The sequence below is a fragment of the Lonchura striata genome, chromosome 32 (genome assembly GCF_050655825.1).
Source record: "Lonchura striata isolate lonStrDom1 chromosome 32, ASM5065582v1, whole genome shotgun sequence".
NCBI classification, from domain to species: domain Eukaryota; kingdom Metazoa; phylum Chordata; class Aves; order Passeriformes; family Estrildidae; genus Lonchura; species Lonchura striata.
This window is the reverse complement of record NC_140734.1, coordinates 3,944,672-3,961,666: the sequence shown is the minus strand read 5'-3', so window position 1 is coordinate 3,961,666 and position 16,995 is coordinate 3,944,672. Positions and strand designations below refer to the sequence as shown.

Sequence of the window (16,995 nt, the reverse complement as noted above, 5' to 3'; positions counted from 1 at the left end):
GTGAGGCCAAGAGGTGCTGTGTGACATGATGAGTTTTGCCATCACAGAGCAGGCTGTGACATCACAGAGGAGATTGTGATTTCATAGGAGAGGTTGTGATGTCACAAAGTTGTCTGTGACATTTCAGGCTGGCTGTGTGATGTCACAGAATGGGCTGTGAGGCTACATAGGAGAATCTGCCATCATAGAGAAGGGCTCTGTGACATCACAGAGCAGCTGTGTGATGTCACAGAGAAGGCTGAGACAATAGAGAGTGGGTTGTGACATCACAGAGCTGACTGTGAAATCACAGAGCAGGCTGTGACATTAAAGGGTGACTGTGACATTAATGGGTGATTGTGACATCACAGGTTTGGCTGTGACACCACAGGGCAGATTTTATGACATCACAGAGCAGCTGTATGAAATCCCAGGTGGCCTGTTACATCTCAGAGTGGGCTGTGTGACATCACAGAGGCTGTGTGACATCACAGGAGCTGTGTGATTTCACTGAGGAGGTCACTCTGCCCCAGTTCCCCCCAGAGAAGTCCAACACTGCTCATGCACAGGGGGGTCCCCTGTCCCCCCGGGTCCCCCCGACCCCGTCGCCGCAGCCTCCCCCAGAGGATGTTCCACGAGATCGACCCCAGAGCCCGACACAGGGACGGGGGCTGGGGCTGTGGGGGGTGGGACGGGGGGACACGGACCCCCTGGCAGTGTCCCTGTGTCCCCCAGGGCCAGAGCCTGGGCCACGGCTCCTTCACCCTGTTACCAATGAGGGCTTGAGAGCGCTGAAAAGTCCCCGGCAAGGGAGCAGCAAAAACCAGATTTAATATTAAGCGACAGCACCACAAAATTCCCTGGCAAGAGTCACTCTGCTCCTGACTGAACACTTCACACTTAAGGAACACCTAGGAAACAAATCAACCACAAATCCAAACAAAATTCAGGCAATCAAACCAGAAATGATCAGGGATCTGTCCCTTTATGCGGCATAGGGACACATAGAACAGTGAGGGCAAGGATAAAAGGAATATGGCCCAAAACTGAACAGAGGTCAAATTTAACAGGACTTATACCTTAACCTTAACTTCTACCTTCAACTTCAAAATTTAGCAAAAGAACAGATATGAACAGCATTTAACATAACTTTTAACCTACGACTTTTCAATTTAACAGAGGAATATCATTTAATACTCTTTAGCTCAGCTTATAACTTATAGCAAAAGAACAACTCTTAGCAGCATTTAACTTAGCTTAGGCTGCATCACTTGACCTCACTTACAGGCCTGACTGGCTCAGCTATCCAGGGCACTCAGAGCCCTCAGAGAGCAGCATTTCTGCCACATTCCCCAGCACAGGCACTCCTGTGTGCACACAGACACAGAGAGTCAGTGCAAGGCACCTGTGAGAAATTCCCCTGAGGGCAGGGAAATGCTCCCTGAGGATGCTTTGGCATCTCCCCAGCAGGGAAGGGTTGAGCCTGGAGGAGTGGGGGGATCGGCCCAGGCTCCCTCCTTGTTCGGGATCCCCGAGTGCAGCAAACGGGAGAGTTCCCGGCTCGGAGAGGCCCCACTCAGAGGGAGTCGCTGGCCCAGGAGAGCTCCAAGGGCTCCTTTTGGAGCGCTGTTTGTAGGGCCCCAAGAGAGGGGCTGCAGTCCCAGCCATGTTTCATCCTGGCCGCACTTGGCATCAGCAGCTTTCTTTGGCAGGGTGAGAACAGGGATGTTGTGCCACCAAGGGAACACAAACAGTTCCCAGGGCTGCTCCTAAAGTAACCAGGAGCTGGCTGGGCAGCAGCAGTGCCTGGAGCAGAGCGTGTTTGTGAGGAGCTCCAGAGGAGCTGAGCCCAGGGGCTGCTGGCCAAGGCCGAGGCCCAGTGAGGATTTCTCAGCTGGCAGGGCGGCCTGAGAAGGGGAGGAGGGAATGCACCAGCACAGGAACCATGGAACCAAGGGAGCATTGTGATATTGTGGGGCCTGTGAGACCTAGGGACCATTGTGACACTGTGGGGCACCATGGAACCATGGAACCATTGTGACACTGTGGGACCTGTGACACCAAGGGGCCATTGTGACACTGTGGGACCTGTGACACCAAGGGGCCATTGTGACACTGTGGGGCACCATGGGACAATGGACACCATTGTGACACTTGGGGGACACATTGGATCATGGAGACCATTGGGATACTATGATGCCCAATGGAATCAGCAAAGCATTGTGGCACTGTGAGGCCTCATGGAACCAGTGAGACCATTGTGACCCTGGGGTCCCCACAGAACCAAGAAGACCATTGTGACACTGTGGGGCCTTGTGTCATCAGTGGTCCATTGTGACACTGTGGAGCCAAAGGAGACCATTGTGACACTGCAAACCCCCATGGTCCAAAGGTCCATTGTGACATTGTGGGTTTCATGGAACAGAGGACTCATGTGTCATTGTGGGGCCTGGGGAACCATGGAAACCATTGGGACACTCCATGACCTCATGGAATCGTTGGAACCATTGTGAAACTAGGAGGTCTCATGGAACCCAGGGGCTATTGTGACACTGTGGGACCCCATTGAACCAAGGGTCCATTGTGATACTGTATGTCTTCTTGTAATTAAAGAGCAATTCTGACACTGTGGGGCCCCATGCAACCAAAGGAACACAGAACAGGTCTGGCTGGTTTGGCCTCCCTGGACTGCCTGACTGGTCCAGCTGACCTTGGCATGTTAAAGGTCTCTTCTCTGCTACTGGGGCTCACTGGGACAGGAAACACTGGGGCTCCCTGCTTTCCTTCCAATGGAAAAGAACTGTCCTTCTCCTCCAAGTGCCCATGGCCAGAATTGGGATTTTACGTCCAAATGTCCTTTTATCCAGGGATTTTTCCCATAGGAATATTGCCAGGACAAGTCTGGTTGACAGTGGTTTCATGAGGGTCACCTCTCATCTGTGCCCAAAACACTGGGGAAGGCTCCATGCTTTCCTTCCTATGGGAAAGAATTGTCCTGTTGTGTGTTTTTCTTTAGTTTGATATTTGTTCTGTGTATGTTCAACCTCCCCCACTAGTCTCCTCCCTTGCCCAGTTGTCAATCTTCCCAAGCTCTTCCCTACCCGCCTCCCCTCCAAGTTGTCAATCCTCCCTTTCCCTGCCCCTTTCCCCAGAACATTCCCTGTCACTCCTCCTAGCCTCCTCCCCTGCTTCCAGAGCATTCCCTGTCTATTTAGTGAGGCTCAGCACCCTTTTGGTTACTTTGTGTAACTCCACTGCCCTGTTTCCCCTGATAGTTTTGTGCTATGTTAGTCCCTCCTTAGACTCTTCCCCAGGCGTACCCTCAGTGGTTGGTGTTCCTATACCCCGCCTCTTGAGTTCTGGTATAAAACCTTTGTTCGCCCTCCCCAGAGGGTCTTGGGGCTCACTGAATAAAACCTTCCTGTTCGCCCCCAAGTCCCGTGTCGCCTCCCCATGCCAAGTGGGACTGCAGAGCTTCACAGGGGGAGCAGCCGCCCGTTCTCTTCCCTCTCACCGCCCAGCACTCCACTGCTCGGGGTATCGCGGCGAGAGAGGCTGCCCACATTACAACACTGTCCTGCTTCTCCAGGTGCCCATGGCCAAAATTGGGATTCTGTCTCCAAAATTCCCTATATCCAGAGGCTGCCTGCAGACAATCTCCATTCCTGACAAGTTTGGCTGACCTTGGCCTTGTAAGGCTCTCATCTGCCTTCCAAACACTGGGGCTCTGTGCTTTCCTTCCTATGGAACAGAACTCTTCTTATCCAGGTGCCTATGTCCAGAATTGGGATTACACCTCCAACATTGCCTGGTGTGAAAGACTGGAGGAGATTGTTGGCTGGGAACATTTTGTGTGTGGGGGAGGAAGGGGCAGGTCCAGCCCTGCCCGGCCCTGGAACCCCAATCCCCCCAGAGCCTCTATCCCAGCCCAGCAGTGTCTGCCAGTCCCTGGCACAGCACAGGCAATGCTCCACAGCCACCTCTGGAGCTCCCAACCCAGCTCCTGAGTGACCAAATGACCCCAAGTCCTCCCTGGGGCTGGGGCAGCAGAACTCAGAGGCACCAGCAGCTCCAGCTGTGAAATGGAGTGTGGGATGGGGCTGTGAAAGCCCTGCCTGGGCTGTGCCAAGCAGGACACACAAGCCCTGACCCTCATCCCCCAAGCAACTCTCTCAAGGAGACATTTAAAAGGAATTACAATAATTTGTGTACTCTGAGTTAGATTCACTAGAGAAATAGTGCCCCAAAGCTCATTAACATTCAGAATACTTGAACAAGTCAAGCCTCTGGGAATAATTTGATTTAAGTCCTCATGCAGTTGGAATAGATATGAAAATCAAGACCCTTGATGGCTGACAATCCATCAGACTCTGTCCCTACCCCCACCCCACCATTTCCCCCATCCAAGCCCTGGCACTCAGAGCAGCCTTGTGCAAATCTGAGCTCCCTCCAGCCCAGGCTGCACCTGCAGGTTTCAGCTCCTTGGCTCCAACCCCCACCTGCTTTCCTTGGAGTAAGAGCTGCCTGAAGACACAGAGGGATGTTCAATTCTTGTCAGCCAACAAAGCCAAGGGAAGACACAGCTCCATCAGATGCAGAAGTCATTCCTCTGCTGGCTATTAAATCCACTTGGCACAGTAGCCAGTCTCAGAGCAATGGAAAACACTTTCTGTACCCAGCACAGATCCCAAGGTCCCCCCAAACCCTCCCTGCCCCGATTCTGCCCAGATTTTCTCTTTCCACACACGAGTCACAGGCTGAAGTCAGGAGCTCCCTCCATGCCCAAAGGGAGGAAAAAAGAGAAAGTGGATGAAGAGCTCCCCTGTGCAGAGCCAAGGTCCAAGTGCCCCTGCAGTGGAAACCACAACTCATCAGGTTTGTGTCCTTTGGGCTCAGGGATGGTGACACTCAGAGGCACAGAAAGGTTTCTTGCCAACAAACAGGAGTTGAACATTTGAACAATTTAATAACCATCACAGACTTTCCTTTTTCTTCGAACTGTTTAAACCTGCTCTGGACTGAAAACCCAGAAAAACACTGGCAGCTCACACCTGTGGCCCACCGAGGTCTGGGACCCTGCATTCCAGTGCCAGAGGGACTGAGAAGAGACCGAGTGATCCAACTACAACCCACAAAAAGGACTTTCTGAATTGCCACCTCTTCAGAACTCTGAGGGGGTTTATTTCATATTATTCATGCTTGTGAATACTATACTTGTTAAATAAACTGGTTTTTTCCACTTTTCTCCAGGGAAGTCTTCTCCTGAATTAGTAGGGAGAAGGGCCGCTTGAACTTGATTTGTAGACGGACTCCTTTTGGAGGTTTCCTCACAAAATTTGCCCTAAACAGTCACAATTGTGCCACTTCACCAGTGGCACAACTCCCCAGCCCCCCAGGAAAAGAAAGGACATGTCAAGTTCTCCAAACACTTGGCCTGCTTTGCTGCAAAAGTTGTGCTGCATACACAGTGCAGTGTGGAAAGCCAAGAGAAGCTGGAGCAGGTGGCAAATCTTGGGACAGAAGCTCGACCTGGTTCTCCATGAGAGGTTCTTGTCAAGAGCAGACAGGAGAAGATTCCTGGAGAAGTGGAACAGCTTTGCAGAAGTGCAATGAAAATGAAAGAAAGTATCTAAGATGTTTTCCTCTTTATTTCTATGCTCTCCTTTTCCATGTTGCACGACTTCTCCATGCCATGAATTCCAAATGGATCTCACCTCTAAGATGGGCCACTTAGCAATGTAAAATACCATGAGCTACACGCAGTTTTCCTTCCCCTGTTTTTACTGGAAAGCAACGCTGGAGACATAAGTGCAGTGCTTGGGTCAGGTAGGAATCCTACAGCAAGGGAATGTGCCCCAAGGGTGTTTGAGCCTCAGCAAGGACAATGCACAGCAGCGACACAGCAGAGGGGATTCCTCTGCCAGTGTGCAAGAGTCAGGACTCTGGATCTGGGCTCCACACTGCAAAGTTCCCGTGTCTGGACAGACGAAGGGGCTGTCCCCGGGGCGCGCGGGGCTCGGCCGTGGGGCTCGTGGGGCGAGCGGGGAACGGACACGCGGACAAACGGCCTCGGTGCTTCAGTTGCAGAGGCAGCAGCGGCGGCGGCGGCAGCAGCGGCGGCAGCAGCGGCAGCAAAAGCAGTTTTTCTCTTCTTTCTCGTTCTCTCCTCCCTCTCCCGCTGTCGGACACCTTCCCCTCGGTGTCCTTAGCCGGTGTCCCTCTCCTCTCCCCGCCTCCTTCTCCCCATGCCGGGCCGGGCCATGCCCCCGGCCCGCCCCCGGCCCCGGGCGGGGCTGCCCCGTCCCCGGCCCCGCCCGCCCCGCCGCGGTCTCGCCTCCGCCCGGCTCTGGCCGTGCTGGCGGTGGCGCTGCCGGGCGGGCATCAGTGCCTGGGGCTGGGCCGGCATCGCCGCCCTTTGGCTCCGCCTGGCCCGAGCCCGGCCCCGGCCCCGCCGCAGGGTCCGGCCCCGGCGCCGGCGCCTCCCGGGCCCCGCGGAGGACACACGCGGCACGGCCGCTCCCGCCGCCCCCGCTGCGGCTTCCCCGGCCCGAGCTCCGCCGCTCGGCAGCGCGGCCGCCGGCCCCGAGCCTCCCGTGTCCCGTTGCCGAGACCGAAGGCCTGGGGATGGCCGGCCCGAGGCGCTCGGGGGGCGCTCGGGGGCCGCTCCTGGCCCCGGGCCGAGCGCTGACAGCCGCGTCCCGCCCGCAGGGAAGGCGCAGGAGGCCCTGCAGGAGCGGTACCGAGTGGGTTCGCTGCTGGGGCGCGGCGGCTTCGGCAGAGTGTTCGCAGCCACGCGGCTCTCGGACGGCGCCCCGGTGAGCGGCGGGGCCGGCGGCGGGCATGGAGGAGGAGGAGGAGGAGGAGGAGGAAGGAGAAGGAGGAGAAGGAAGAGAAGGAGCAGGAGGAAGGAGGGAGAGGAGGAGAAGTGGGAAGAAGGGAGAGGAGGAGGAGGAGTGGGAAGGAGGGAGAGGAGGAGGAGGAGGATGGAGGAGGAAGTGAAGGAGGAGGAGGAAAGAGGAGGCAGAGCAGGAGGAGAAGGAAGGAGGGAGAGAAGAAGGAGAAGGAAGGAGGGAGAGGAGGAGAAGGATGATGGAGGAGGAAGAGAAGGAGGAGGAGGAAGGAGGAGGCGGAGGAGGAGGAGAGGGAAGCAGGAGGATGGGGCTCGGCAGGGCGGGCGGCGAGCTCAGCCCGCTGCTGCCTTTGGCTTGCAGGTGGCCATCAAAAGGGTGCCACGGAACCGCGTCCGGCGCTGGGGCGAGCTGGTGAGTGAGCGGGGCCAGCGGGAACAGCCGGGCCGTGCCGGGCGGGGATGAGGCGAGGCCCGGCATGGGGGAAGCCACCAGGACGCCTCGATGGGGAGCGGGCGTGGGGCCAGCGCAGGGCGCAGAGCATCCCGGGCTGGCTGAGGGGTTCCCCTGCCCTGGCACGACATCAGTCCCACTGGTGGCACCGTGGTCCTCCCGCAGCCCGACGGCACCAGCGCACCCCTGGAGATCGTCCTGCTGGACAAGGTGTCCACCGGCTTCCCTGGTGTGGTCCAGCTGCTGGAGTGGTTTGAGCTCCCCAACAGCATCGTGATGGTGCTGGAGCGGCCGGAGCGGTCTCAGGACCTCCTGCATTTCATTCGGGCACGGAGGTTCCTGTCTGAAGAGGTGGCACGGGAGCTGTTCCGCCAGGTGCTGGAGGCCGTGCGGCACTGCACCAGCCGCGGGGTCCTGCACCGTGACATAAAACCAGACAACATCCTGGTTGACCTGGCCACTGGCCAGGCAAAATTGATCGACTTTGGCTGTGGCACCTACCTGCAGGACACAGCCTACACTGACTTTGCAGGTGAGCCCGGGCAGGGGTGTGCTCCTGGTCCCACCATCTCATGGCCCAACATCTCACAGGCCAAGCTGGGTGTGGCAGTGGGGATTATCCCTTTTGCTGCCAGTCAGAGTACTGAGTCTTTACCTGAGCTGCTTTTGAGTGGGGCTGGGTGGGGAGGCATCTTCCAGCCCTGCTGGCAGCCTTCACCCACCACTCTGCCTGGGGCTGGGGTTGGAGCAGCAGCAGCCAGACTGACAAAAGCACCCGTGGGTGAGGGTAGCAGAGGAGGGGGCCACGACCAGTGCACCAGCCAGTTTGGTGTGCAGGTGAGAGGAAGGGCTTGGACTGCTCCACTCACCTTGTTTCCATAATATTTTATGAAAACATAAAATATTGCCTTCATAATATCTTTGGGGCACTGCAGGCAGGGAGGATAAGGACCTGTTTTTTCCCCCACCCCTGAGTGGGTTTTTGCTTTACATGTCATGGTCAGGCCTTGCTGGGGCTTCTGCTGCCCTCTTCCAAAACCAGTGGCTTCTTGTCCAGCCCCGAGTTTGTACACAAGTCCCAAGTATTGGCGAGAGTGCAGCAGTCACCCCGTGTGTCATTGGGGCAGCCCCTGCATGCCCAGGGATGCTGGGGCCAGGCTCTGGAAGCAGCAGCATCCCCCTGATGAACTCCATCTCTATTCCACAGGAACACTGTCATACAGCCCCCCGGAATGGACCCGCTTGGGCTGGTACCATGGCGAGGCAGCAACGATCTGGTCCCTGGGCATCCTGCTGCACCAGATGGTCTGCGGGCAGCACCCTTTCAGGAGGGGCCGGAAGATCAGCTGGGACCATCAGCTCTCGCTGCCACAGCGGCTCTCTCCAGGTGGATCCTCATCTCTGGCCACAGGGGAATACCAGTGCTGGGAGACAGCAGCGGGCTCGTGAGCATCTCGCTCTGGCAGCCGCTGAGGAGGTGGCACATGTCCTGCTCTCCTGCTCTCCTCCACAACAGGGAATTGATGGGAAAGTTTAGGCCCAGCTGGGAGCACAAAAGCAGAATGGCCTGGGCATGGGAAGAGTGGGGCAAAGCAGACAGGAGCCTTCTCTAGCTGACTGGTGGTTTTGGTTTCTGGTTTCTCTGCCCAGAGTGCCAAGAACTTATCAGGTGGTGTTTATCCATGCACTTCTTGGACAGACCTTCCTTAGAAGACCTGTTCTATGAACCATGGATACAGGATATTCACCTGCCATAGAAGAAGGGAGAGAGCCTCATGCACACTTTGCTGCAGGGCCCTGGTAAGTTACAGCTCCACACATGCCCTGGCAATCAGAAGCAAGGAAACCCAGACTTTTTTCCTTGCCTATATCAATGCACTGGGGTTGTTTGGTGGGAACATGCAGCCCTTGTGCTGGAGCTGAGCTGCTCTGCCCAGCACTGGTGGCTGCCATCCAAGGTGGTTTTGCTTGTCCCAGTTGCCTGACAGCTGGGGCCCTGGGCAGAGCCCTGACAGCCTGGTCTGACCCCCAGGGAAGGAGAAGGAGCCCCTGGAGAAGCTGTACCAGGTGGGGCTGCTGGAGACAGCGAGGACGACATCAAGGATGATAACCTCTTCCTCAATTTGGACACTGGCAGCTGAAGATGATGGACTTCTGGCACCTTCTCCAAAGCCAGGCTCCACAGCGAATTTGCAGATGAGTCCACAGCCGGGGAAATGCTCCCAGATTTGGGCATTGCTCAGACTGGCTGGGAACAAAAGGTTCTCCTTGTTCTGGGGCAGAAGCAACTTCAGTCGGCTGCCCAGCTGCTTTTTGGCAGGGCTGGGGGCATGGGTTGGGGTGGATACAAAATGGGAGTTTGCTCCTGGCCCTGCTAACAGCCCCCACCACCCAGCATGGCCTGGGCTGAGGCTGGGGCTGGGGCAGCCAGCCCAACACAAACAAACCCCCATGGTGGGAGCAGAGGTGGGACTCCAGAACCTGTGCAGGGGCTGCTTTGCTTTGCAGGCAAGGAATGGCTTGGCCTGCTCCACTGCCCTTGTTTGCTTTGTGATCACTGTTATTTTGGGGGGTAGTTCAGGAGGGAAGAGAGAAAGTGTGGGCTTCTCTCCCCCATGGGTGGGATTTTCCCTAGCATGTGGGGGTTGGGCCTTCCTCAGACCCCTGACAGAGATAAGAGTTGTTTTCTTGTTTCCCCATGTCTCTAATCACTTTTCAACAGTTTGTTGTTTGTTTTTCTTGAGGAAGCGTTCAATGTAAGGTCCAGTCGGGATTGGGAAGCGCTTGGGAGCAGCTGCAGCGTGGATGGGCCGTGCCCTTGGAGAAGGCTGAGGACATCATTTGGGACCAGCTTTTCTCCCAGCAGAGGATGGCATGAGGTGAGCCCCCGTCTGCTTGGCATGGTGGGATCAGAGCTTTTGGGAGATGGCAACAAGCACAAGGAGTCTCCTGCTCTGGGCAGCTGCTGAGGGCTGGATGTGCTGTGGCTGGCTGCAGGCTGGGAATGTCCTGCCCTCCTGCTCTGCTCCCAAAGGCAGCAGTGATGGGCAGCTCTGGGCATGGCTCTAGGCACAGCCAGCATGGCCTGGGCTCTGTGGGCAGCTGGGACAAGGGGACAGGAGCCTTCAGCTGATGGGTGGTTTCTGGTTTCTCTCCTTGCAGCCGGGCTCTGCGGGTGCTGAGGCTGCTCTGGGCTCTGCCAGGGCTCTGCTGGGCACTGCCCTGGGCACAGCTGGGCTGGCTCTGCCCTCACATTGCTCTGACAGCTTTGCATCAGACAAGCCCGTTTGAGCACAGTGCCTGAGCTTTCTGCTTTGGCAGGTGAGTGAGACTCTCCTGCAGGCCAGGAGATTGCAGCTGGGGACACACATCCAGTTGGCAAGGACCCAGACTCTCCACAGTCCCAGCTGAGCCCCTGAATCTCTGCAGGAATGCCTGGATCTCCACTATTCATTCTTCATTTCTTTTTGGCTGGAATTGTGCAGTTGCACTTTCTTCCTCCTCTAGAAGTGCCATGAGTGGCCAAAGCTGGCAAGTGAGCCGTGTTCCTGAGGCAGTACAGTCTGGAGCTGATGGATGGAGAGTTGCCCTTCCCACTTCCAAACCAGAGCAAAAGGCCGTAAGTGGGATTTTTCATCCATAAGAAACCCCTGACAATTTCAGAGGGAATGTGCAGCTCATTCACAGAGTGAGAAGGAAGGTCATCTTCTAAATGATTTGGGGTTTGACAGAGTTTAGATTCCCAGTCCTGTCTGGAGCTGGAAGGGCCCCAATCAATTTCCTATTGCTTTGACCACAATTTAAAATAACAATGTTGGAAACAAGCCCCAAAAACTTTAAAAAAGGCTGCTGAGGTCAGTAAGATGGATCCATGCCATCACACATTTACAATGTAAATAACTGAGTTCTCTTTTTAAAAAGATCATTTACCTCCTAATGCAAAGTTACAGAAGATGTTTCACTAACACTTGGATTTTATTTGTATCTTTTACAATTCATCTAATTGTTTTTTTTTTTCTTTTTCCTTTTTTTTTTCTCTAAATAGAGGTCCTGGCCCTCTTCCAGCCAAAGGGGAAAGGGCCCCACCAAGCCTTGTTACCCACAGATAACATGGTAAAGCTGAACACTAAAGGACCTTGTGGGCATTATTCTGGAATTAAAAATGTGCCAGCTCCATGGACAACAGAATTATTGTTCCTAACTTGAATGAGATTGAGGAAAAAGAATGAAGAATTGTGTCACTAAAGTACTACTGATGTCTGTAATTTGTACCTTGATAGTCAGCCAGAACCTTTGTTTGCCAAAACACTACAGAGTTTCACCAAGGGATCAGTCATCAAAAATGTTTTGAAAATGTAAAGACCAAGGTAGCCAAAGCACTCAGTGTCACTAATTGCTGGGTATGTTCTCAGCTGAAGCTGGGAGGAATGGGGTTCCCTTGGAGGGCCCACCCTGTGGGGTGGCCAGAACTCTGTCAATGGGCTCTGCCTCGTAACGGAGTCAGTGAAGGGACAGTTACAGAAAACTCTGCTGTGGAACACAGGAATACAATGATCAGTGTGACAGGATTCACTCAGATTTCCCGTCAGGAGAAACCCAACCCTGTTATAGTTATAGAGGCTACAGTGTCAGAAGATTTCTGTGCTTTACCATCACTGCCAGTGTCAGTAGAACTTGGGGTGCTGCAGCTGGTCAGTGTCAGTGTCACACCACTCCCAGCTGCAGGGCCACCATTTAGGCTCCTTCAGCAACAAGCACAGAGAAGACTTAGGGCCCAGAGAACATTTTCCACCCAAAGAGTGCCTTGGGTTTCAGAAAGCAAAAGATTCTGGTTCACCCTGCGCCCCATGTGCGCTGCCCTGTCCTGTGGAGTTGACATGAAGGAGCTGAATGGATTATTAGAATAGGTAGCAAATGATGCTGTTAAAATGTCCAATAGCACATCCTATGAGCTCAAACAAACACAAATGGGGACTCCAGGGAACTGCATGGCCTTGGATTATCTGCTTGCTGGCCAAGGAAGAACCTGGGCTATCAGGGGACAGGGATGTTGCACTGCTAGCAGTGATGGGTTTGAAGCCCAACAGCCAGGAATCACCTTGACAGAAAGAGCAGTAGAAGAGTGGCAGAAAGAAGAAAATTCTTCTTGGTGGGATTGGCTTCATGGCTGCCAAATTACAGGCTGCTGTGAAATGCATTCGTGGCAGGGCCTGTCATCATTGCAGTGTGTGCACTTGGTGAGTTGCTGGGACACTTTGTGCTGGGAAGTGGAGTATTGAGATCTTCCTTAAAAGATACAGTGTCAAGAAAAGAGAGGCATTTGGTAAATAAGAGAGAAGAGCAACAATTTAGGCATGTTTTAAAAGGAATGTGAATAGCTCTGAGTAATGAACTTAAACTGCACTTAATTGTAGAACAAGAGGAGATGCCTTTTTGCTTAATACTTAAATGTAAGCTGTGTTACTGAAAGAATTGTTACAAAGGTTGTAGTTGATTGTAGGTCTCAGGACCGATCAAAGTACCAAGGCCTGAACAGGTCCTGAGGCAAAGCTCACCTCTAGATGAACCTTCCAAGCAAATGTTGTATTTGTATCCACTCATTTAAGAAGCATGATTAACAACATGATCAATGTATGTGTTCCTTGATAAAACATGGATTTATCTTTCTGTATTTAGAAACAGACAAAGCCCCATGTGGCCTTGTTTGGGGGTGAAGGATCAAAGTCAACTCCCTTGGTTCCTCCTTCAGCCCTGGCCAGGCTTTGGGAGAAAGCAGTCAGGAGAATGAAAGCAGATGTTCTCACACTAGCAGTGATGCCAGCTTGTTTGTTAAACAGTGTAAAAGCTGGGTCCTCTCCCAGCTTTGGGGTTGGAGCTTCATTGGCTGCAGAGGTGGAGGCACCTGCAGGAATTCCCAGTGTCTGGGAGTGGCTCTCCAGTCCTTGGCTTTCCCCAGCTGATGTGTGGCTGTGGATGATGGTAAAGCCTGAGGCTAACTGGTGATGGATCTTTCCTTAATCACTCCAGGCAATCTCTGGTAACAATGACTGGATGCATTGCTGAGCTTTTTTGTAATGCTTTGCTAATGATGATGTGCTTTGCTGAGCTTATCCTTTTGTAATTCTTTGCAGCTGTGCATGATATAAATGACACAATTCCTTCACTTGGTGTCTGTGTCTTTGGTGCTGACCCTGCCCACTGGTGAAACAGGGCCCCCTCCAGCCTAAGTGTTACCTGGGAAGAGAAAAGCCATCACTCCAAATGTCCCCCCTTCCTCCTTGTTCCCCCCACTTTATACCCTGAGTGTGATGCCCTATGGTCTGGGGTATCCCCGGGGTCAGTGGGGGCCACCTGTCCTGGCCGTGTCCCCTCCCAAGCTCTCCCGCAGCCCCAGCCCCTCTCCAGCGTGGCCAGAGGAGGGGCAGGCCAGGCTTTGGCTCAGTGGGAGCTGAGCAAGAGCAAAAGCATCTCTGTGTGCCCAGCCCTGTGCTCAGCACCCGGCCCAGCAGCGTCTCAGTGCCAGGGTCTGTGCCATCAGTCCCTGCCAGGGGTTTCCATGGCACCTGCCAGGCCAGGTGACCCAGGTGTGGTGTCCCAGTGAGGGCTGCCATGCAAACAGTGCCCAGCACTGCCCCTTTCTGTCTGCCTGACCCGGCCTTGGCCCTGGCCCTGGTGTTTGCTGCTGGTTCCGCGGCGCCTGACCGGCCCGCGCGGCACAGGGCAGGCGGCCACGGCACAAACCCACAGCAAGGGCTCCCCTCTGGCTCTGGGCAGTGACAGCAGCCCTGAGCAATGGGCTGGCGCAGTGGGGTCGGTGCAGTGTCCATGGCAGCAGTCCCTTGCAATGGCCAGTGCAGGTTGGGATGATGATCCACCCTCACAGCCGGCCCAGGGCAGGTGTGCGGTGCCCTTCCCCACAGCCTGTCTGCACAGAAGCACTTCCAGGGCTCTCTGCATTTCCCTTCCCTCACTCCTGAGTCACTCACACACCTCCCAAGGACCCACTGGGAGCTTTGAGCTGCAAGGAGTGCAAAGCTGGTCTGTCCTTCAGGAGTTGCTCTCATTCTGCCCTGAGCCAACTCTGGATTTGTGTTCATTGCAGAACTTCCTGTGTGTCTACAGCATTCCTTGCAGGGCTCTGCCTTGGGGAAGGGGAACCTCCTTGAGGTGCCTAGGACTTGGCACACACTTGAGGAGTGTGTCTGTTTTAAATAGGGAAGCTTAGGAGTTTTAGATTGCCTCAAAAAATAAAAGAAGAAAACCCCTCTTTGCCTGAGTGCAGCCATTTCTCCAAGCACAGCAGGTCCCAGTGACTGAGCAGAGACAGGACGGGCTTGGGCTATGTGGAGCAAGGTTGTCCACACTGCCTCAGACCTCAAGGCACAGCTTCTCTGCCTAGGCCAGACATCCTCAGGAGAGTCCCTGGGCCAATATCAGTCACTGAATGCTGCAGCCACCTCTGCTCTAAATAGAACAATCATAAAATATACTCTTCAAAGAGGAATGTGGATTTATTGGAAGCTCTTGCAAATAGTTTTCCATCAGTATTGCAGGAAACCTTCCTAATGGACTGCACTAGAGGAGAGGGAGATCTGGGCAGAGCCATGGTTTGTCAGGACTTGCTTGATCCCAGTGAGCCCCGTGGTGCATTTAGAGCTGAGCCCTGGGAGCTCAGGGCCTGAGAGGAGATTGCACCAACCTAACCAGGAGTCAAAGTCCGAGGGAAAACCCAAAGTGTCTCAAAGCATGAATGGGTCCCCTGAGGTCCATCCACAACACAGACCCCTCATGGACTCGTTGGAGGAGAGAATTGGAGGCCAGGATGGCACAAACCTCTCAGAGACTCAGTGTGGGAAGGAAAATGGGAAGTACCTTAAAAGAACTGCAGCACCTTCAAGCATTATTGACCCCCATTGATTGTTGCTACTGTCAAAGAATCTCCAGGGACTAATTCCAGCAGATAATTGGAGGCCATGGTTGCACAAAGCTCTCCAGACTCCAAGGCAAAGCCCGAGTCCTTTGAAGAAGCTGCAGTCCCTGGGAGCATGAAGGAGGGCCCAGGGCCATTGCTGCCCAAGGCTGCCCAGGCCAGGAGTGCAGGGAGGCAAAGGCTCTGTGTGGGCAGCTCAGCTGCTGAGCAGAGCCTGGGCTGGCTGGAGGCAGCAGAAAGGCCAAGGCCTGAGCCCCAGCCCAGGGAAGGCAGATCCTGTCCCTGCCCTGCTTGCTCAGGGCTCTGCCGGGAGCACTGGCACATGGAGGGGTGCTGAGGGCAGGACAAGGGATGGCAGTGCCCAGCCTGGCTGGGGCTGTGCCAGGAGGCCCCAGTGCCTCAGGACAAGGTGTCTTCTCCTCACAGCCCTTGGTGGCAAGACGCTGCTGGGCCCCAGGGCACCAAGGCTTGGCTTCTCCTGGCCACTGCCAGCCTTGCCAGGGCCCTTGGCCATGTCCAGCACAGCTTGTCCTGCGCTGTCCCACAGCTCTGCTGTATCCCTGCAGGCTGCACACTCCCATCTCGCTGCCCCCGGGCCCTGCCCTGCCCCATCCAGCCCTGCCCTGCCCCTGCCATGCCCAGGCCATGTCTGCAGTCCCCCCAGCCAATGGGTGGGGGTGGGCAAGTGTTCCCGAGGGCACAGGGAGGGGACAGCTGGGCTGGACTGACCCAAGGGATCTCCCATTCCATGCAATGTCACGGTCAGCAATAAACTGAGGGAAAGGAAGGGGATAGGGCTGGCAGGGGGGGCTGTGGATGTTTTCTACCAAGACATTTCTCACACAAAACACAAAGTACACGTTCTTGATCCTGTCCTGCCAGGAGGTGGCTGGACATTGTCTGCTGATGGGAATCAGCAATAGGGGATTGATTTCATTTGTTGTTTCTTTGCTTCCACATGTGGCCTTTGCCTTTTGAGGCCCTTGCTGAGGCAGGTGTAGAAGCCCAGAAGATCAGGACCTGGTTTGCCTGTCCAAACATCAAAAACTGGATGGCTGTGGGACCAACCAAGGATTGGTAAGAACAGCCAAGTCTTGGAAATAACACACTGTGAGGAAGAACAGGCTGTGGCTGCAGAAGGGGCCATGCAGATAAAGGCAGAACTTTTCCAGGACAAACATCCTTGCTCAGGCTCCTGGGCATAAGCAGGACATGGCCCAAGTGCAGGAATGAGAAGTGGGCATGGACTGTGGGGGGATCAACACCACCAAAGACCCCCAAAGCCTCTGAGCCATTTCCAGAAAGGTTCAGCAGAACAAACTGCACGTGATAAGTCATTTGCACAGAAAGTGAGACACTTATTGCCAGGGCAGGGAAAAGTGATCAGTGAAGAGGTCCTCCCACCAAGCCCAGGCACATTTGTGCCCCAGCACCCTGGACATCCCAATGGCTGGATCAATGCTGGAACCAGGACTGGGGATCTCCTCTCTCTCTAATTTCCTTTCTCTCTGCCACTCTGATTCATGTGTTTGTCTCTGTCTCTCCTGTCTCTGTCTCTCTTCCCTTTCACCTTTCCTCTTGTGCCTTTATACAGAACCTACTGACATGCCCTTTTATAGCTCAGGGACTGATATCCCAATTTCTATGCCAAATGCAAAATGAATTAATAAAACTTTATAGATCTTTGTGGACTCTCTGAGCTTTTTAATTTCTTTCAGTCACGAGCATCTACAAAACTTGGGTGTCTCCTTCGCCTTAAGTTTGGGAGATCACAGAGAGAGAGGG

At 54.5% G+C, this 16,995-nt stretch overlaps 1 pseudogene; it reads left to right on the top strand.

The window, feature by feature from the left end:
• Positions 1 to 5,863: 5,863 nt before the first annotated feature.
• LOC144247828 (serine/threonine-protein kinase pim-1-like) overlaps positions 5,864 to 16,995 on the top strand; it is a 46,079-nt pseudogene continuing 34,947 nt past the window's right edge.